Source organism: Canis aureus, chromosome 3, assembly GCF_053574225.1.
Source record: "Canis aureus isolate CA01 chromosome 3, VMU_Caureus_v.1.0, whole genome shotgun sequence".
Taxonomy (NCBI): domain Eukaryota; kingdom Metazoa; phylum Chordata; class Mammalia; order Carnivora; family Canidae; genus Canis; species Canis aureus.
In genome coordinates this window covers 35,886,927-35,908,439 of record NC_135613.1, presented here as the reverse complement: position 1 = coordinate 35,908,439, position 21,513 = coordinate 35,886,927, and the positions used below count along the sequence as shown (strand labels likewise).

Below are 21,513 nucleotides of genomic sequence, written 5' to 3'. Positions count from 1 at the left end.
CCACGTAAGGATGCTCAGAAATGTAAACACTGAGCTCACACAATGATCAGCCATCAGAGCCAGGGTTCAAACCTTAGTCTCTTTGGTCCTGAAGCAAAGGCTCTTTTTTCTACTATTCTCTGCTTCCCTGTTGCTACGTCTAAACTCCTCTCTGTGAGGAGCCTCATCCTTTGTCCTTGGTCATGGACAGCCCCAGGGAGACCCTGGGAAAAACTGGATATCTGCAATTTCAGAAGAAAAAGGACTTTAGCCTTGAGACTGCATGAGACCACACAGGTCCACAGCAGCAGACAGGGGAGCATAGATTTTGGAAGGTGAGCTTTGTGAAATGGACACCTGCTGGATGCTTCCATCTTTGGATGTGGGCTCAGGATTTAGGAACAGGCTGTGTCTTTTTCTTTTCCTTTCCTTTCTTTTCTTCTCTTCTCTCCCCTTTCATTTCCTTCCCCTCCCCTCTTCCCTCCTTCCTTCCTTCCTTTCTTTTTTTGGCAGGATACGTCGGCTTAATGGAGGAGTGCAAAGGAAGCAGGGAAGGGGAGAGCCTTTTGGTTCATCTAATTCAAAGTGACTATCATGGATTGAAGTAACCCATGGGTAGATCCCATTATTTAGTGGCTTTACTAAGATCCAGACTGCTAGGAGTGGAAGATGCCCTACCTGTCTTGATTTGTTTTGTTTTGTTTTGTTTTTTTAACAAATTTCTAACAGGATTTATTATTTATTTGTTCATTTATTTATTTATTTATGTTTACAATTTCTTGAAGTATAGCTTGAGAAAAATAAAAACGAGCTACCAAATACTTGGTTTGCGTGCCATCCCTAAGGTTCTTCTAGGGGATGGAAAGCACAGATTTTGGAGTTCCTGAGATGTGGGTTTGACTTTCAGCCATATTGCCTGCCTATGTGGCTTTGGGAAGCCATCTAGCATCTCTGGCCTCAGTTTATACATCTGTAAAATTGTAACTGAGGTGCCAGAGTCCCTGGCTCCGGGCACCCCAAACAGATCAGGTTTGGCCACTTGCCGCTGACAAAATCCAAAGGCAGAGATGAGTGGGGGTGAAACAAGAAAGTTTATTTTGGTGAGGCCACCACCGGGAAGAGAGCAGACCGGCGGCTCAAAGTCTGTCTCCAAAGTGCTAAAAAGACTCCTAGGTGTCTATCAGGAAAATGTGGGACAAAGGTGGGTAGATAGTACAGGTGGGCAGTACAGGTCAGGTCGATCATTATCTCAGGGACAATCCCTTGGGGTCTTGCTGGCTCAGGGCAGTCCCTATTGTTTGAGGGGGTAGCTTGGGTTTCCATGGGGGGGGGATGCTTTGCCCACAGGGTCTTTTGCTTGAGTTAAAAGATAAGCTGCAAAGAAGCACTTAATTGGTGAGAAAGTACAAACTCAAGCCAGAATGAATGCTGTTTAAGGTGCAACTGGGTGCTCCTTCATAATGAGTATAATCATGTCTGCTGCTTCAGGTTACCATGCTTGTAAAGTGCTTGACGCCTCGCAGACAGTCATTAGATGTTAGTTGCTTTTTTTCTCTCTGTACACCAAGTGTGGATTCATTATCTATACTCTCTTACAAAGGGAGGTGTGCATGAGCGATGACCTGTATTTTTTAGGACATCTTGGATCCACCCAGATTGTTGGCAGGGACCATCAGCCGTGGTTTAAGACTTAAGCCAGTGCCCATTATGTCATTATGGAGCCTGCAGAAGCGATTACTAATGTTACTTTTCCAGTTCACTGCAGAGCAGAGGGGAGAGTTTTTCACACTGCTGGCGTTTTGTTGGAGCACGACGATACAAATCACAGATGACTTCCTCGGCAGATGTGGCTCCGTAGAACTGCAGTGTGGGTTTACAAGGGGTTTAATGAAAACCTGGCAGCCTTCCAGGCTTGAAGCAGTCCTCTGGGGTTCTCAGCTCATGCACATACAGGCCAATCTGCAAATGTCCACCCTGTTGATGGTAGGGTAAAGAGTTTTTACCTGGGAAACAAAGCCAAACCTATCTGGCTGAGTTCACAGCCTTGGGGCCCAGGAGATGGAACAGTGACATGGAAGGGAAGTTGGTAGGAGGAGGGCGGCCCGCATCTGGAAGGTGTCCAGATGGCTGCTGCCCAGCTGGGGGTGATCGGGGCCCAGGATGGAACGATGGCTTTCCCAGATGCTTGGGGCTCATACTCTTCTCTTCCTTGCCATGGGCTAAGCTAAAAGGAGTGAGCAGGAACCACAAGTGGGGAATATGGAATAAGAAAATTGTTTCAGTTAAGTCAATAATATACATTAGAACTTGTTGCCTCTGCCTGAAATGCTCTTACCCTTTGATTGGTCAGCTTGCCCTGTCCTCTATTTTATTTTGGCTTCAGCATCATCTCCTTGCAGAAGCCTTCTTAGATCACCTCCCTGAAAGAGAACCTCCAAGTCCTTTGCCATATTATCTTAACTAGGCGTTTGTCACATATCACAAGTTATTTGCCTGTTTATTTTCTGTTTTGGTCCTTTCCTAGAACCCCTTGTGGGAAAGAGCTCTGTTCATTTTGTTGACCGATGGCACCCAGTGCCTAGTGGGGTGCCTGGCACATGGTAGACATTCCATAAATACTGAAGCATGAGTCAATCAGTTGTGGGACAAGAATAAGGTAGACCAGTGATTGCAACTTAATGCTACCATTTATAAGCTGCATAACTATCCAAATTATTTAATCTTTCTTAGTCTGGTATTCATCATCTATAAAAGAGATAAACATATGATAGAAGGTAGCTGTTCATGCAGTGCTTAGCACATAAAAAATGCTCAATAGATTGAAGCTATTATTAGTCCTTGAAGAATTAACTACCAACAGATATTTACCCATATTTCTATTCAGCTAATATATGTTGAGATCTAGTATATGTCATGCCTCATACTAGGCACTATTGCATGCATTATTTTATGCAATTCTTCACAATAACCTCGTGAGAGAGTCTTTCCTGTTAAGAACAAAAGAACACAGGCTTAGAGTTAGTGTCTTGAACAAGCTTACTTAGCTGCTCAGTGGCAGAGGCAGTACTAGCTCCATTTCTATTTTTAAAGCCATAATTTCCCCCCATAATTCCAGGCTGCTTCCTATTAACACTCACTCTGGATAAATAAACATAAGGAAGCCACATTCTCTGTCCTCTGGGGACTCTGGTTTAGGTGATAAGACATATGTAAGAGTAAAATGAACACTAATAAAAACCAAAGGTTTTTACACTGCTTTGAAGTTTACAAAGATTGTCCCAATATTTACAACACACTCAAGTTTTAAAAGATTATTATCCAGGACATGTAAATAATTCACACAAGTCAATAAGAAAAACAAACAACTCAGTGGAAAAATTAACAGATTATGAACAGGCAGTTCAAATGGCCAATAATCATATGAAAAGATGTTTGGCATCACCAGTCATGGGGAAATTCAAACAAGAACGAGATACCATTTCCCATCCATCAGATTGGCAAAAATAACAGCATGCACAGGGTTAACGAGAATGAAGAAAAGTGGGAACTATTATACCATGCTAATGGTACTATAAAATGGTAAAAGCAGTTTGGGAAGCAAGTGGTAATACCCAATAGAAGGACTATGAACATGCCCCCTTGGAACCTCGAGGCAGTCAGTACCTTAGAGCAACTCTTGCACATGTGCAGAAGGAGATGTACAAAAATGTTCAGTTCCAGAATTTTATAGAATAGTTAAATATTGCAAATAATATGAAAGGCAATGGATAAATAAACGGGTCTTTTGTAGATGAAATATGAACCAGCAGCCGAAGGCATAAAGTAGAGCTCTGCTTAGCGACAGGGATAAATCACAGACACATATCATTAAATAAAAAAGAGCGAGTTGCAGAAAGATACAGACAAGATCATTTATGTACATTTAAAAAACATGGGAAAGCAATTCTGCATGTTTAAAATGACCTGTCTTTCTGTAGCTTAAAGATCTGGTCAGGAAGGGTACATGCCCCTGCATGATGATAATTACTTCTGGGAGTGGGGGGGTTGAGGTCTGGGAAGCTTACAGAGAGGGCCTTCTACTGAACCTTCAACTAAATGTTTTAAGTTAAAAAAAAAAAAAAAACATCTGAAGCAAATATGGCAAAATGTTAACATTGTCAGATCCAGGTGGTGGGTTCAGTGTGTTTGTTCTGCTAGGCTTTGAAGTTGCCTGTGTGTAAGGGGTAATTTATAAAGCAAACAAACAACACAGAGCTTCCTCCCTCACCCTTGTGCACTGCGCTCCTCATTAAGGCCCCAGAGCCAGCCACAGAGGAGCGATGTGCCATTCTCGGTGTCCTGCCCCTCCTCTCCTCGCCCCTGCCCCGTTGTGCTGACTGGGCCAGTGTAAGCCGTTGGGCAGGTGGAGAAGAGAGGAACTAATGGTTGGGGTTTGGGGGGGGGGTCAGGGAAAAGAGGGGGAGAACCAGGAGAGCCAGGGATGCTGAGGTTTTGAGAAAAGGCTGAAGAATCCAAAGTTCAGAGAAGAGGAGCAGTTTATTCAAGGTCACACAGAGGCAGAGCTGGAATCTGCCCCTGGTAACTTAACCTTACGTTCAGGCCCAAACAAGTGTGAACCAGGAGCAGGAGGCGGGGACATTGGAGGCCACAGGTGTAGGTCAAATCCCAGCTCTGCTCCTTAGTGGCAATCTGGCCTTAGGCACCCCACCTAACTGAGCTTTCTCAGAGTAACATCTGGAGGAACATGGGACATGATGTGCATAAAGCGACTGGGGGGGGGGGGGGCTGGTACAGTGTCCAACTCTTGGTGTCGACTCCTTGCAAACAGGTGCTGTCACTACCGGTGTCAGCATTCCAGTTGTCCCAACCTTTCTTCAGTAACTCGTTTTATTATCTTCCATCCCACCTTCCCTCTTCCTTAACCCAACAGGACAGTTTCCTGTGGGCAAGCATTCAGTTTATCTGTGTCCAAGAACTGGTCTCAGCATTCCAAACCCAGAGGCAAATAGAAATTTCACCTCTGTTTCTCTGGGGCCTTTGATCCTCTGAATGCAGTCTGAGGTCTCATAAATTTTGGGAGCAGCCACATCACATATCCCTACAAACTATCAATGAAAACCCTTCAATCTTTTTATTTTGTTTTTCCAGGGTTATTGGGATATAACCAACATGGAAATTTGTGTGAGCTTACGGTGTATGACGTGATGATTTGATATGTGTATGTTTTGTGAAATGCCTGAGCCTATTTATATCACTTACAATCAAAACATAACTTTTGCTCCCCCTTTATAGTTGGATTTTCAGACTGAAATGTGGAATCTCAAATAGAAAAAAGAGGAAAGACCAGGACAAGAAAAAAGATCCTACGGGTGTGGAGGAAATGAAATTCTTCTTACTCGTGAGCATTAGAGAGACTGCCCTAATTTTGTTCTTGAATTTCAAAGAGTTCTATGACATAAAAATGTGGAGAGCATGGAGATGAACACATATTCCTTCTTTCCTTCCCTCTAGTAGAACCATTCAGGAGAACAGCTCCCTTTCCATCCCCATGCAGATGTTTAATTTATAAGTATTATCATGGTCTTATGGATTCTTCTTTTGTTTTTGTTGAGGATGCTATAAATCATTGCCGTCATTATTTATCTTGATTTCCCAAATGATTTGACCAGTGGGATCCCGTTCCTTCAAACCAGTGCCTATGTTTTTTTGATATGTATCCAATGATCTGTGAGTACTTCCTTATTCTCTGGCATAAGATGTTCCAGATTTACCTTGTCCTCTCTTTGCCCCAGAGCCAGAATCAGCTATTTCTCCAAGGAGCACTAGCTGTTTTCGGTGGAGAATGGCATTTAGAAACCAGGATTCGGACATCATGTGTACTCTGTATTACTGGGGTACCATTGCTTTTGCGGCCTTTCAGTACAGAGCTGAAATAAATAAATGTATGTGTGTGTATGTATCTGTATCTTAGAGATATTGGAGTCTGTGATGGTTAATTTCATATGTCATCCTGATTAGGCCATGGCACTCAGATATGTGGTCAGATATTATCCTGGATGTTTCTGTGAGGGTGTTTTTGGATAAAATTAACATTTAAGTCAATGGACTTTGAATAAAAAAGATTGCCTTCCATAGTGTGGGTGGGCCTCATCAAATCACTTGAAGGCCTAAATAGAGAAGAGACACATTTCTCCTGAGCAAGGGGAGATTCTACAGCAGACAGCCTTTTGATTTAAGCCACAATACTGGCTATTCTCTGGGTCTCCACCTGCTAGCTCATCCTGCAGATTTTCCCAGCCTCCATAACTCTGTGAGCTAATTCCTTAAACAAATCCCCCTTCAATATATGTATACATCCTATTGGTTCTTTTTCTCTGGACAACTTGACCAATACAGAATTTGGTATCTCTAGTCCAAATTCAGTGCTGTGAGATCCTTGCTCACTTTACTCATTCATATTTGTAATACCCATTCTTTTACAGTGAGAGTCTGGTTTCTAAAAAATGTCAATATATTTATTCATTTGTTCTAAACCAATTACACATGACAAATCAATTATCCTGGACACTTCAAAAATGCCAATGTCCTGAAAGAAAGGATGGAAGGAAAGAAGGAAGGAAAGAAGCAAGGGAGGAAGGAAGGAAAAAGAAGGCAGGCAGAAGGAATGTTGTATAGAGATAGAACTAAAGACACAGGACAACCAAATAAGTGTGTGATACTTGTTTGAATTCTGGATTGGAAAAAAGAAAAAAAGCTATAAAGGACATAATTTGGAACCTTTAAATATGGAATAGATATTAGATAATTTATAAATACTGAAGTATTGGGCCATAATGGTATCATCTTAAAGAATATAATGGTAAGAGATAGGAGATGCATGTCAAATTATTTAGAGAGGCAGTGTTTTTTGTTTTTGTTTTTACTTATTTAGTTTTAGTTTTAGTTTTTAAAATATTTATATTTATTTGAGAGAGAGCACAACAGGGCGGGGGGGGGGTAGTAGGGGAGAGGGAGACGCAGGCTCCCCACTGAGCAGTGAGCCCAATGTGGGGCTTGAGTCCATGACTTGAGCCGAAGACAGATGCTTAACTGACTGAGTCACCTAGGTGCCTCAGAGAGGCATAGACGGGTCACAAAATATAAACATGCTAATATAGATATAGATTGATAGAAGGAGTGTGCCTGTGTATGTGAGAGGGAGGGGAAGAAAGAAAAACCAGTAGTGGCAAAATATTAGTAGTTGGTAAACCTATGTAGAAAAAATGGTATTAATTGGACTGTTAACTTTTTCTTTTTTAAAGATTATTTATTTGAGAGAGAGAGCACACAAGTGAGAGGAGAGGCAGAGGCAGAGAGAGAGAGAGAGAGAGAGAGAGAGAAGCTCAAGCAGACTCTCTGCTGAGTGTAGATCCTAACTCAGGCTCAATCCCAGGACCCTGAGCTGAGCTGAAACCAAGAGTCGGACGCTTAACCTACTGAGCCACACACGTGCCCCTGGACTGTTAACTTTTCTGTTGAAATTTTTCAAAATAAAAAAAAAATGGGTGAATGGTAGCAGGCATTATGTATCAAATATTATAGATCTAGTAGCAAGAGTATTATATATCAAGTATTATGTGTTGGGAGCAAGTATTCCATACCAAGCACTGGCTAGGCTTGTGTGAAGCACTGTATGTACATCGTTACTTGTGTAATCCTCATGGTGGTCCTTGGAGGTAGCTAACATTACTTAACAGTTGGGGCATCTGAGGCTCAGGGATCATCCAGCTAGCAGGAGGGAAACTGAGGGTCAGTGACGTGACCAGGCCATCAGGCAGAGAGTGGCTGGGGCAGGCCAAGGGCCGAGTGTATGGTTCTTACTTGGGAGCTCAGTCTGTTTCATTAGAAAGGTTCTTCCTCCTTGTTTCTTGCCCGTTGGGGTTCCATTTAGAGAAAGATGTCTACAAACTCTGCCAGGCTCACTGCAAAGAGAAAAGATTCTATTTCCCAATTCCAATTTGAAGAGATAAGGCATCCAGTTTCCTGTTCCGTGGCTTTTATTCAGACTGTTTATACTCATTCTTGGCAATGTATGTTCTCCTTGGTTATTGGGTCACAACTTTATCAGATCCCAGAGATGTGAAAACCCAAGCAGGCAGCAGAGCCCTCAGACTAAAGGCAAGCATTCCTATTCATTAACAGAGGGACAGTGATTCTTTGTCTGCTTCTAGCTATTCACACGCTATTCACTTGAAACACAAGCATAGAGTTAGCCTGGTACAGTGTTCTGCAAACTGCGGGTCATGACCCATTAGTGGGTCTTGAAAGCAATTTAGATGGTGGCTGTCAGCATTTGAAAAGTGAATTTAGAATCAAATTGGATGGAATAGCAAAAATCAGCAGCGTATGCTCATTATAAAGGTATTGTTTTGTGAACGCACACACATACATGGAGACACACATACATATTTTGTGTTTGTGTTTTGGGTGGTATAGAATTTATTTTTTGCTATGAGTCATGGTTAAGACAATTCAACAGCTACTGGTCTAGGACAGAGGTTGGCAAATGTCTGCTTTGTGAACACAATTCTTGGAGCAGAGCCATATCCACTTGCATATGTATTGTCTTTGGCGGCTTTCACGTTGCAATGGCAGAGCTGAGTAGTTGTGACACACTGTATGGCCTACAAATCCTAAAATATTTACCATTTGACTCTTTAGAGAAAAAATTTGCTGGCCTCAATAGTCTAAGGTATTGAGGCAAAGCTTCCAATTTAAAGTCAAATGAAGCTCCCATTGTATATAATCTCCAGAATTTCTATCATAGTATTTCTCCCCCAGTAACTATCTGGGTTATAGTGGTCACATACAGACTCATGTAAATATATATGTAACTACAGAAAAGTAGGCACAACAAAAGCAATTACTGCCTAACTATATATTTCCAACCTAATACCAGGAGTATTCAGATGCGGTGTCCTGCCAGCACATAGCAAACAGGATGACCTTTCCATTCTAGGAAAATATTTCGATGTTTAACCTCATTGCACTCAACCAGACGTTTCCTTGCACAGATTTTCAAGTGAAATATTTCAATCCTGCATTCATCTTGGGGGCCACATGTCTTATCCAAGTTAAATATTTCCAGAAAATAAATGTCTAGACACCGTCTCATATAAATTAAGCACCCGGTTTTTAAAAGATTTCTAGCAGACCTCCTTTTTGGTGTGTGAGTGAGTATAATTTTACTCCTGTGAAAAATTCTGGGTAAGATCTGCTGTGCCTACGTCTGTGCGCTTGTAGGTGGCTAATGAGTGCTGCTTGGTTATTAGGGGATTGTACTGGGTCAGGGCAAGGAGGGTGGACTGGGGAAGACAAGGCTCCGGAGTATATTTCCTAGAAGAGCCAAAGACTTCCTTTCCTTTGAGGTCAGCCTTTATCAAACTCTTGGACGAAAAAGTGAAAATATGTTGAAATCTACCTCAGAGAGACTTAATCATGTTGAATTCCCTCATTGAAGAATAAAGAGTATGTGAGTAACAGTACATGAAGATAAAATTCTGCGGGATCTCTTTGGCTTTCCATTTTACTCATTTATTTGAGGTTTTTCAAACCAGGGGCTTTGTTTAATTCAAGTAAGCTATTTTTAGTGCTGTCGATATTTATGCGTTTTTTTTTATATACAAATGTGTGTGTTACTGTGATGTAATTTCTTTTTTTCACTCAACATAAAATCTTTAAGAAAGACCAAAAACTTAGAGCTCGAAAATTATTTTTAAGCTACTCTTATTAGATTTTGTAATATATATTTATGTTTTACATAACTAATGTTATAAACATACATTTTATACTATATAAGTATTATAATCATAAGCATTATAAAATGTGTTATAAAATTGAATATAATAAATATAAATTTTAAATATTTATTTTTCATATAAATAATCCAAATACATACAATATATTAATAAACAAATAGACTTTATATATATAAATGAATTACATATTATTTATATTCTTATATATTTTTTGCTACACTTAATATTATAAAGAATTCCATGAGGGAATTTTTATAGTGGAATATATTTAACTGCCAGAAATTCTATGGAGACGCAATTCAAGAGGTTGTCATTATGTCTTCCTTTTCTAACTTTTTGCAAAATCAGGCACGGCACTCTTCTGTGCATCACATGGTTTTAAAAAAAAAGGGGAAAACTTTGGGAGAGGATTTAGGAAATGGAGAGGAGAAAGAAAGGAAGTTTACTTTTACTGAGATATATGTAAAAGCCCTTTCTTTATTCTCCTTACCGCAAATCCAACAAATGAGAAATAAAAAGATTTCTGGGTATGGCATCATTTTCCACATATTCATTCAAGGACTGTTTAGTGGGTGTCTCCTGTGTTCCAGGCACTGGGCTGGGTGCCAGAGACCAGTAAGAGCAAGGTTTGTGTTCTGGGAGTTACCACACAGAGGGAGTGAGGTGGGGGAAGCCACAGAAAATATATAAATAAACGAGATAATTTCAGGTAGTGGGAGTATTAGGGATAGAACAATACCAGATAATGTACTGGAAAGAGTGAACACTTTAGCATGGATAACCTGGGAAGGCTCCTCCAAAGAAGTGATGTTTGAATCAAGCGCCACATGGGGAGAAACCCAGCCTTGTGGAGATCGGAGGACGATGGTTGAAAACATAGAGAAGAGCTGAGGAGGGACTTGGGAAAGAACTCCTTCTGAGGTCACATCTTGTATGAATGGTCTCTGGATCACTGTTTCAAAAGGAAGCATCTTAAGAATCTTGTAAGATAGGGCTTGGAGGTCAAATGATGATGGCAATTGGGTGAGGCTAATGATGCTTTTTTGCTGCTTGGGCATTTCTTAGCAAACACCATAATAAGGTAGCTGGGCGGGGGGTGGATCTCTGAATTCTGAATATGAGGTTTTGCAGAAGATTTATTTTTCAAAGATGGCATGACGATCTCACCCATCCCACATGCTCTTCCTACAATATAGCCTTGACATTCATGATTTTAATGGAGGGAGTCTAGTTGCCTCCCCTTGAATCTGGATGGAGTTGTGACTACACTAGAAGTGACCCTCTGTGATTCACTTCCCTCTGGTTCTGCTGGGATGGTAACTCTTAGAGCCCAGTGGCCACACTGTGAGGAAACTGAGGCAGCCACCTGGAGTGGCTTCCTGGAGGCGTTCTGATGGCCAGCCTCCGCGGAGACTCTCACCACCACTAGCAGTCTCAGACCTGTGAGAGTAAAGGAGCCTCCAGGTGATCCCTGCTGCCCCCTGTCAAGTCATGCCAGCCTAAGATCCTCCAGATGAGGTCCCAGACTGCTGGGACCTACTGCTCTGCCCTTTCCCAATTCCTGACACACAGAATCTGTGAGCACAATAAAATGATGACTTTTATTTATTTAAAAAAAAATTTTATTGGAGATCAATTTGCCAACATATAGCATAACACCCAGTGCTCATCCCATCAAGTGCCCCCCTCAGTGCCCGTCACCCAGTCACCCCCACCCCCTCCCCACCTCCCCTTCCACCATCCCTTGTTCGTTTCCCAGGGTTAGGAGTCTCATGTTCTGTCTCCCTCTCTGATATTTCCCACTCATTTTTTTCTCCTTTCCCCTTTATTCCCTTTCACTATTTTTTATATTCCCCAAATGAATGAGGCCATATAATGTTTGTCCTTCCCTGATTGATTTATTTCACTCAGCATAATACCCTCCAGTTCCATCCATGTCGAAGCAAATGGTTGGTATTTGTCGTTTCTAATGGCTGAGGAATATTCCATTGTATACATAGACCACAGCTTCTTTATCCATATGATGACTGTTTTATACTCTCAGGTCTGGGATGGTTTCTTTCACAGCAGTAGACAACTGGACAGGTCCTGAGTGCCTTTATTGCCAGGTATGGACAAGGGTGGTCTCTTCAGGGGAGAGAGGATGCCTCTCACATTCTAGTGCCATTGGACTAAAAAAGTCAACTTAGTGGAATCTCAGAGCTCAAGTCTTTCACTACCAACATGGCAGGCAGATGGACTCTTCAAACAGGCCAAACTGGGCAGGAAAGAGGAGATGCTTCACTTTTGCACATGCATGCAGCTCATCAGCCAGTCATCATCATCTGTGTGCCTGCACCCTCTACCCACCAGCTTTAGTGCTGATCCCTCTTCCACATGACCTCTTAACTTTCTTTGCAAACTGAATTATTTGCCATCCTTAGAGAGTGGTGTGCAGTGTCCCACCCCAAAAAGGTTTGTTCAAGCTGTTCCTCCCTGCCTCCAGTCCCTGTGTAGAGGCAGCCTCCCCAGCTAGGCAGGGTTCTATCATTCACCCCCTTTGCAGTTTATAGCCTTGAGATTAAGAACAGCCTCTGGAGACATCCTGCCTGGTTCACGCCCTTGCTCAACAACATATTAGATCACGAGCACACTCCATAAATGCCTAAGGTTCGGTTTTCTCATCTGTAAAATGCGGATGTTTGGTGACAGTGCGTGTTTCAAGGAGAGAGGGTGAGAACTAAATGAGTTGATTTGTGAAAACACTTTGCAGAGCATCTGGCTCCCAGCACTAGAGTAAGTATATCCATATGAAACATATTTATAATCTAATATGTAGGAAATTTATAGGACATACCTAGGATAGGTATACATACTTTGATATACCTACATAGTTATCCATAACATATGTATCTCTCATATATATATATATATATATATATGTATGTATATGGAGAGAGTGTAAATATATATTTCCTTAAAGTTCTTGCTACCCTCACTATTATGTTAATTGTGTCAGAGCCATGTGATTACATGTATTCCTTATCTACCTGCCCTGCAAACTCACTGGTGTGACTGAGCAGGTCTTAGGCATGTTGTTTCACCTAGAACCAGCATAATGCTCTGTCTCCTCCATGGCAGGGTATCAGCCTTATTCACCTCTGTGACCTCAGAATCCAGCACAGGCTTATATGTAAGAACCCTATAAATGTTGCTTAAATGAATGAATGGCTAAGTGATCCATCTGGGATGTTTCAATAGTTTGTGCAGCCTAACACTATGATGTTGAAAAATCAGGGGCCCCTGGGAGTGGCTCAGTGAGTTAAGCATCTGCCTTCAGCTCAGGTCATGATCCCGGGGTCCTATGATCGAGCCCTGCATCGGGCTTCCTGCTCAGCGGGGTCTGCTTCCCCCTCTCCTTCTGTTGCTCTCCCTGCTTCTGCTCTCTCTCTCTTTCTCTCTCTCTCTCTCTGCCAAATAAATGAATAAAAAAAAAATCTTAAAAAAAATCAGTGTCTTGTTCCACATGTTCTCTGACTGTCCATCATCTGAATGGCAGAGGTCTGAGACATCCCAGTGATTTGATATGTCGGTCTTGGAGAGGGAGCCAAGATCAGAGAAAACTGAGTCAGTCATTAACCATGAAGGGAGGGCTAAAGCGGCAAGAGCTTTTACTGTGCTGTGACATCATCCCCTATCCGTTTATATGGGTGAAAAGGGTTTGCCAGTGGTCCAGGGGATTAAAAAAGAAAAAGTACCTCAACCTTCTTCATTCGTTAAAGAATGTAAACTGCCCCAGGAAATGGCTTGAGTATTGAGGTAATTTCCTAGATGTGTTGCAAAATTCATTTGTCATCAATTTCAAGGCAAATATGAAGAAACTGGAAACCTGGCTGTGGATGGGGCTGGAAAGTGAAGGGGACACAGACACCACACTTAATCACCCATGGTGTGAGTAGGAACTTTTGAAACATGACATCGTGAGCTGAGGGTCAGGTCAGACTGCAATGACAAGGCACCTGAATATGGGATATGAAAGGAGGAAATCTCCCCTGGGGGGAGTGGAGACCAGTTGCAGTGGCATGTGGTCATGTGGACTTACAGTCATTTAAAATTATTTTAGTACACACTCTAGGCCACAGTGTGCTGAGGACACAAAGACCAATACCACCTCTGTCACTCAGGACACTCACAATCCATTGTGAGTTACCAGCACATGAGCAGATATGTGTACTAACTGTGGTTGGGGGCCAAGAGGAGGAGCAGGGCCTAACCTTCTAACACAAGTCATTACTGCCAGTGGTGGGAGGGAACATCCCACATGCCCACCGTGGTGTGCATCTGAAATTGCAAATGTGATCATATCATTGCCTTCTTAGAACACCTTTTTAGAATAATTTCTATGGACTGAATGTTTGGGTCTCCCTAAATTCATATGTTGAAGCCCTAATCCCCAGTGTGATGGTATTGGAGGTGGGGCTGTTGGGAGGTAATTTGGGTTAGTTGAGGTCATAGGATAGGGCCCCAGGATGAGATTAGTGCCCTTATAAAAAGAGACTAGAGAGTTGTCTCTGGTTCTCTGGCTGGCAGGCTTCTCTGTCATGTGAGGATATGACAAGAAGGCCCAATCTGTAAGCCAAGGAGAGAGTTCTCAGCAGAACCTGACCATGCTGGCGCCCTGATCTCAGACTTCCAGCCCCCCAAAACCAAATAAATTTCTGTTGTTTTAGCCACCCAGTCTGTTGTATTTAATGTAGCAGCCAAAGCAAAGACAATACTTAAAAATAACAGCTAACATTTGTTGAGGAGTCAGTATATGTCAAGCTCTATTCTAAGCATTTTTTAAGAAACTTGTACTGACATAATATCCATAGCTCTGTTTGGCTAATAAGAGATACTTCAGGTGTCTTTGCAAACCACTCAAGGCTCTTAATGATCTGCTTCTGACCTTTGTTCTCCAGTTTCATTTTCTGTTACTCCCTTAGAGCGAACCTCGAAACCCAGGTATGCTCAGATGCTTGAAATTTCTTCCAGAGAAGCCTCCATGCTTCGGCATCTGCTGTTGTCTGCTCTGCTGTTCTGCACCCCTTGTCAGCAGGGTCTGTCCTAGTCCGTCTTCAAGGCTCTGTGGACTGGCCGCTTCCTCTGGGAAGCTTTCCCTCATTCTCTAGGCCGAATTCATAGCCCTGCCCCGTGCATGTTTGCTTATGCTGCTCTAGTGGCCTGGAACACTCCCTTTTAGTGGTTATCACCCTGTGCTTCAAAACACATCTTCATAATGACGCCAGGTATGAAGTCTTTGCTAACTCACCTGAGAGAACCGGCCATGCTCTCCCCCCCACCCCCACCTGACAACCTCCTGTTGTTTCACCTGTGACACTGGGCTGTGAGCTCCTTGAAAACAGGGGCTGTGATCCTATCTACAAATCTTCAGCCCTTACTGTTTGTCAAATGCATGAATGGATGCGTTCACCAAAGCACAGCATAAATAATCCACCTGCGTGTCATTGCATACTGCTATGTATCACGAGCCCCTTGAGGGCAGGAATTTATTCTTATTCTATCTTGCACCTCTCCATTTTTCCCCTCTGTGGCACTGCTACTCACACTGAGTAAGAGGCAGTGCTTGTTAGGTGAGTGAGTCAAGACTCAGAAAATTCATCTGCCTGCTTTTGGGTTATTTTTTAATCTCTAAATCAAGAGAAGTGACACAATTAAGAGAGTCAAGGGTGGAGTGGAAAGAACACTTTACAAGAAACCTGAAGCTCTGGGCTTCAGAGCCAGAGCCTTCTTCATGACCTTAACTAGTCATTTACTCCATTTGAATCTACTTTTTGGGAACGACTTGTCAGCTAGACTGTTAATAATATCTAACACACAGGGTGGTTTTGAACAAGACAGTATACAGAAAATGCCTGACACTTGAAGGTGCTCAACCAGCATTAATTTCCTTTTACTCAGTATCATAATGTGGCTTCAGTGTGGTCAGTGCCTTAAAAGCGATGGTCTGTAGGTCTTTGAGCATAACAGACAGTCTAGGTTATGTCCCTCAGTCAGCTGGATGTCAAATGGTGTCCTTGAAACCTGACACTGGACTTTGCCAGAAAGATATTAGCCTACTCCTAACTTATACTATTTTAGGATTTGATGGCTTTGGAAAGAAGATAAGAGCTGACTTACGCAGATAGAGGGTGTCTGTGCCCTGGAAGAAAGTGCCAGAACCTCAACCTCAATGCCACTTGGAAAGAACTAAGAACACTCCAAAGTTAGGCATTCAAAGGCTATTATTTTTATGCCAACATAAGAGTTTATTCAGGAAGTCGCAAGAAAAAAAAAAAAAAACAAATCTCAGAGCAGTGAACTCCAAGGGAACTGGAAAATTCTCTTACCCAGCTGTTGATGCGTGTTCAACAGTCAGAAGATGGAAAGAATGGTGTGTTTGTCAGGATAGTCTTGGTGATGCTGTAGTTATAAGTACCTTCAACATTTCAGTGACTTAAAAGAGCAAAGATTTATTTTTTGTGAACACTACATGTTGATTATGTGTAAGCAGGGTTTTGTTATTCTCACTCAGGAATTGAGGTTGATGGAGCCTCTCCCAGACGTGATGTTGCCAGTCATTGTGGCACGGGGTTTGGGTCATGGTAAATTATGCACTGAGCTTTACAGCTTCTGCCTGGTAGTGACATCTGTCACTCTTGCACACATTTCTTTGTCAAGCACGTCATACGGCCTTACCAATTTCACAGAATGAGGAAGTACAATCTTACCATGAGCCCAGAAATAACAGTGAACCACAATAGGAGAGAGGGAATAGATTCAAGAGGTATTTGAGTGGTCGAATTAACAGGATTTGGACGTAGGATAAAAGGGGAATGTTTAGGATGATACCTTGGTTTCTGGTTTGGATGACTGAGTAAAGATGGTGTGATATACATGTGCCATGTGAAAGGGATATTCTCAGTTTGGGACATGTAGCATTTGCTCTGGCTGAAAACCAGGAGGAGAGTCATTAGGTGAGGGGTTGAATATATGATCTGGAGTTTAGGAGAAAGACATAAGCTGGAGATAAACGTTTGGTGGCCGTCAGCTCAGCAGTGGTGCTTGAAGCCAAGGGAGAGCAGATAGAGGAAAAACGAACTCAGAAAAGTGTGACAGCACCAAGTGTTGCTAATTGGGACATTCATGCCATGATGAAAGTGCCGATCGATAAAAAGCATCTCAAAAAGCAGTTTTTGAGGCACAAAAGCCTCTTTCCCAGCAATGCTGGCCCTATTATATATCCCAGCCAATTTCAGAGCAGATATATACAAGAAGTTCATAGCAGCATTGTTATACTCACCAAATATTGGAAACCACCCAAATATCCATCAACAGTAGAAAGGCTAAATAAATTGTGGAGTATTCATACAAGGGAACAATGCAGCAATACCAAATAGTGGAACAGTCTCAGGAACAACATAGATGAACCTTAAGTACATAATGTTAAGTAGAAAAAGAAAGTTGCAGAAAAGAACATCCAGTGTGATTTCTTTTATGTAAAGTTCAAATGTTTGCAAAACTACACACATGTGGTAAAACTTAAAAAATAAGCCAAGGAACGATAAACATGGAAACCATGATCGTGGTAGTCTCTGTAGGGAAAGGGTAGGGGATCCACCTGGTGAACTTGGATCAGCACTTTTGCCTCCCACGGCCTCACTTTCTGCATCTAAATGACAGGGATGATCACATTTGCCACGTGGGTTTATTTTGAGAATTAAATGGTATGTTATCGAGTTCAAGAACTGTTTGTTGCATCTGAAATTATCAAGTAGGCCTTTTGCAAAAAGTGATAGCCATAGTTACCCAGAGGTGCTCGGTGTGGGTAACCCGGGGACTGTTTTGGAAAGGTTCAGGGTAGAGAACAGTTTCGAGGTCTATGGCTTATATAATACTCTTGAAAAAAACAGAATGGGTTGTGGCACAGCAGGGAGAGACCGTATCTTTCCCCCTGCTCTTTCTTCCCTCGGAGACTTTTGTCCACATCTGGCTTAGGTCATCAGGCAAAATTAATTTGTTGGTTTCACCCTGCTGACATCTGTCTCTGTCAGTGCAGCCCCAGGCAGCTTGGGTGCAAATCAGCACAAGTATCAGCCTTCTTCCCACGGAGGCCAGGAGAGTATGCCCGGATCAGGGAGGGGTTTTGGGGGTGAGGGAAAAGCAATTTTATGGTGTCGTCTGAATATTTTGGATTCACTAAGTGGCAAAACTTGGTCAAGGGCCACCTTTGGATTTTATGATAGATGTTGAACATCTCGCTTGCAAATAGTAAGAAAACAAAACAATGCAACTGCTTTGTTTCCTTTCTTGTTTAATGTAGAAAAGTTGAATAAGAGAGTATCAATGATAATAAGCATTGCATTATATATGTTTTTAAAAAAACTATTGTATTTTAAATGCACATAGTCTTTTTCTCTGTAAAAGTAACTATTCATTGTCTCCTTTGATACAACAACTTCTTGGGGTAGATAGAACAGGTATCACTGCCTATTTTATAGCCAAGGAAAGAAATAATCGAGTCCACAAAGGTTAAATGATCTGTCCATCTGTCACCAGCTGAGGAGTAGAAGGTGTGGGACTTGAGTTCTAGAGCTCTGATTCCAAATCCTCATTGACTGTACTTGGCTTTTCTTTCTCCCATGTCTTTTGCTTGTGCTGTGCCCTCCACCCGAAATAATGTAAAGGGAAGGAGTAACTTCCTTATGTCACTATCCTCTCTGACAGCCATGTGGTCCAGTGAAGGAATGAGATACAGAGCTCCTTGTCCTGGAGAAGGGTAAGCAGCACTGTGATAGATGAAATCCAAGTATGGAATGGTAGATTGGACTTAGCCCTTCCAAATCTGTGATTCAGTATCATTACCCTGAAAGCCCCAGGGCTAACAATAATAATCCTTGGACACAGAAGCCATGCTAGGAAGGCAGAAGCATGGAATACAGACTCTGAGCCAGAGGACACCCATTAACTCACAGAATCCCAGAGCATCGTAACCAAAGGAGACACTGGCCCAGCTCTCTGCACCAACCATGAAAGTCTTCCTCTCCCCTCTACAGCCTACTAATGAGGACAGCCCCAGAAATTTGGAAAAGGATAAACACCATGCCTGTTCTCGCTCTGAGAACCTTTGAAAAGTTATATCTTGGTGGGTTCTGGAGTGTGGCCCAGGCCTGGAGTAGGTCCTAGGAAGCACTCTTCCAGATTCCTGCTGGACTGGACGTTGTAGGAATGAAGACAACTGACAAAATGAAGGCGGGGAACTTAACAGGACTCTGGCTAAAATGCATAGAGAGAAATAATTTACTTCAAAAATTAACCACTGAAAAGCAAGTAAATATTATCAACAAGTGAGCAACAGGCGAAGTGGACTCCCGTTACTGATTTCTGGAGCAGAGGTAAAGTGGGTGGGGTGGGGAAGGACTGCACTTTGGAGCTGAGTAGCTTTTTTTTTTTTTAAAGCATTTTATTTATTTATTTATTCATGAGAGACAGAGAGAAAGAGAGAGAGAGAGGCACAGGCAGAGGGAGAAGCAGCAGGCTCCATGCAGGGAACCCGATGTAGGACTCGATCCCGGGACTCCAGAACCATGGCCTGGGCTGAAGGCAGGCACCAAACCACTGAGCCACCGAGGGGTCCCCAACTTTTTTCTTTTCTTTTTTTTTTTTAAGATTTTAAAAATTTATTCATGAAAGACACAGAGACATAGGCAGAGAGAGAGGCAGGCTCCCTCTGAGAGCCCAATGCGGGACTCAATCCTGGGACCCCAGGATCATGCTCTGAGCCAAAGGCAGACACTCAACCACTGAGCCACCCAGGTGTCCTGTGGAGCTGAGTAGCTTTGAGTGGAAATTCTGGGTCATCACTGTCTCTAGGTGACTTGACAGGGTAGTCACCTGTCGTCTTTCTTGCTTCCTTATCTATAACTGGTAAATATTCGTGTCTCCCTTTCAGAGCAATGAGGTGACAAATGTACATGTACATACATGGTATATAGTAGTAGGTGTTCAGTAAATTCCAAAATCTTTCCCTTCTCCTCAAGGGTAACAGAATGTCTAATTCCTAAAAAAGCAAAATGTTGTATGACATCAAGAACAACTAAAAACATTAAGCAAAAAATTTAGGAAATTGTTTACAGCTTTCCATAGATCAAGTATTGGAGTGAGGACCAAGAGCTACTGTTTATCATCCACCATGTAGCACAATTTGAAACAAAAATGGGAATCTGCGGGTCATTAATCTGGCTCAAGGGGTCACCATGCCCAAGGCCAAACCAGTTGCTCTTCACAGTGTTGCCCTCCCCTGGGTTTTCCCCTGCACTCTGGGAGCTCCCTCTCCTCCCCCGCGCCCTGTCAACAAGACTGATGAATTCAATACCCCCCTCTCCCCAGCTGACAGCCCCCCGAGAGCTGACTCCAATCAGCAGGCCCCCCTAGTCGCCTGACTCAGGCCTCCCCAATCAGAGGCGGGGTCTGCCGAGGAGGACAGACAGACAGGTCTGGAGAGGCTGGTAAGTGAGAACTCCCCAAGTGCCTCCGCCAAGAACAGATTTGACGAGGCTGCCATTCACCCTGTCAGGCCGTGTGTGGGATTCATCAGAACCCAATCGGTCCCTCCTCCACCCGTCAATGTGCTCTAAGGGGTTTTTCTTTCAACTTGATTGCTCTGAGGGCATTGGTAAATCCACCGAGTTGTGATCCATCAATGCCTGTCAGTGCATTGTTCCAGAAGCGTTTATGCCCTGAACCAGGAGAGTGGGAAGGGCTTCTTGGTACCATCGTAGGACAGATTTTCACTGGTTTATTGATTCATCCCACAAATATTTACTCAGCCTGCTGTTTAACTATGGAGATGAACCGGGGAGGAGGATGTTTGCTGGTGGGCCTCCCTATAAAGAAATCCCACTCAGTGAAATAGCATCTAGCCACTGAGACTGAAGGGCTATGAATATTGAACTGTTACTGAATATACGAGTCAGGCATTTTACCTATATCATCTAGTTGTCTCTGTGATGTCACTGGATGTACTATCTTCATTTTATAGATGGGGAAACTGAGGCTCATGGGGGCTCAATGACTCATTTAAGCTCCATAGATAGAAAGTGTCAGAAATAGGATCCGATGTGGACTGGCTCCAAATCCCAGGGTCCTCATTATATTTGCTACATTGCGTGTTCCCACACCTCTTTTTAGTTGTTGGTAGGATAAAAAGGAAGATAAAGCTGTTTGTGGAGACACCTTGAAAAATACACAGCTCTCTCTGCTGAGAGAGCTTCATACTGCCCTGGGTATAACTTGCAGTGGGTAATGGAGCATTTGATTGACTGCTGTCTCCCTGCAAGTTCCAGAAGCCTCTCTGGTTTCAGTCTTGGCTGCCTCTGAGCAATGGGACTCTGAGCTCTGCCCTCATGTGAGTCTCCTGGGCTGAGGTTCCCGAGTATGGCCAGAACCTGGTGGTACCGTGCTACCCACAGAGAGATGAGGTCAACCTAGACATTGCCCAGGGGGTTCAATCCCAGTAACCACTGATATAGGCTACATTCAACCTGATAAAACTGTTTATTTTTAATACCCGTTTGAAATAAGCTTCCTTTCCAACCTCACGCTAAAATAGGAAGAGAGCTTTTCTATGTTCAGAGAGATTTCTCTTGAATCTCTCAGCTATTCACTGTAGAGATTGTATTATTCAGATCTGGAAGAAATGGAAATAGAGGAAGAAGAG

At 42.7% G+C, this 21,513-nt stretch overlaps 1 long non-coding RNA gene across 17 annotated transcripts in view; it reads left to right on the top strand.

The window, feature by feature from the left end:
- LOC144310657 (uncharacterized) overlaps nucleotides 1-21,513 on the top strand; it is a 121,378-nt gene that overhangs the window by 56,155 nt on the left and 43,710 nt on the right. The window contains exon 1 of one of the 17 annotated variants that reach the window (XR_013376315.1): nucleotides 18,548-19,189. The exons of 15 other annotated variants lie outside the window; for them this stretch is intronic. This is a non-coding gene — a long non-coding RNA (uncharacterized LOC144310657). Of the gene's footprint in view, nucleotides 1-18,547; nucleotides 19,190-21,513 lie in introns of those variants that run through there. One more of the 17 variants, XR_013376319.1, reaches the window with a different exon arrangement.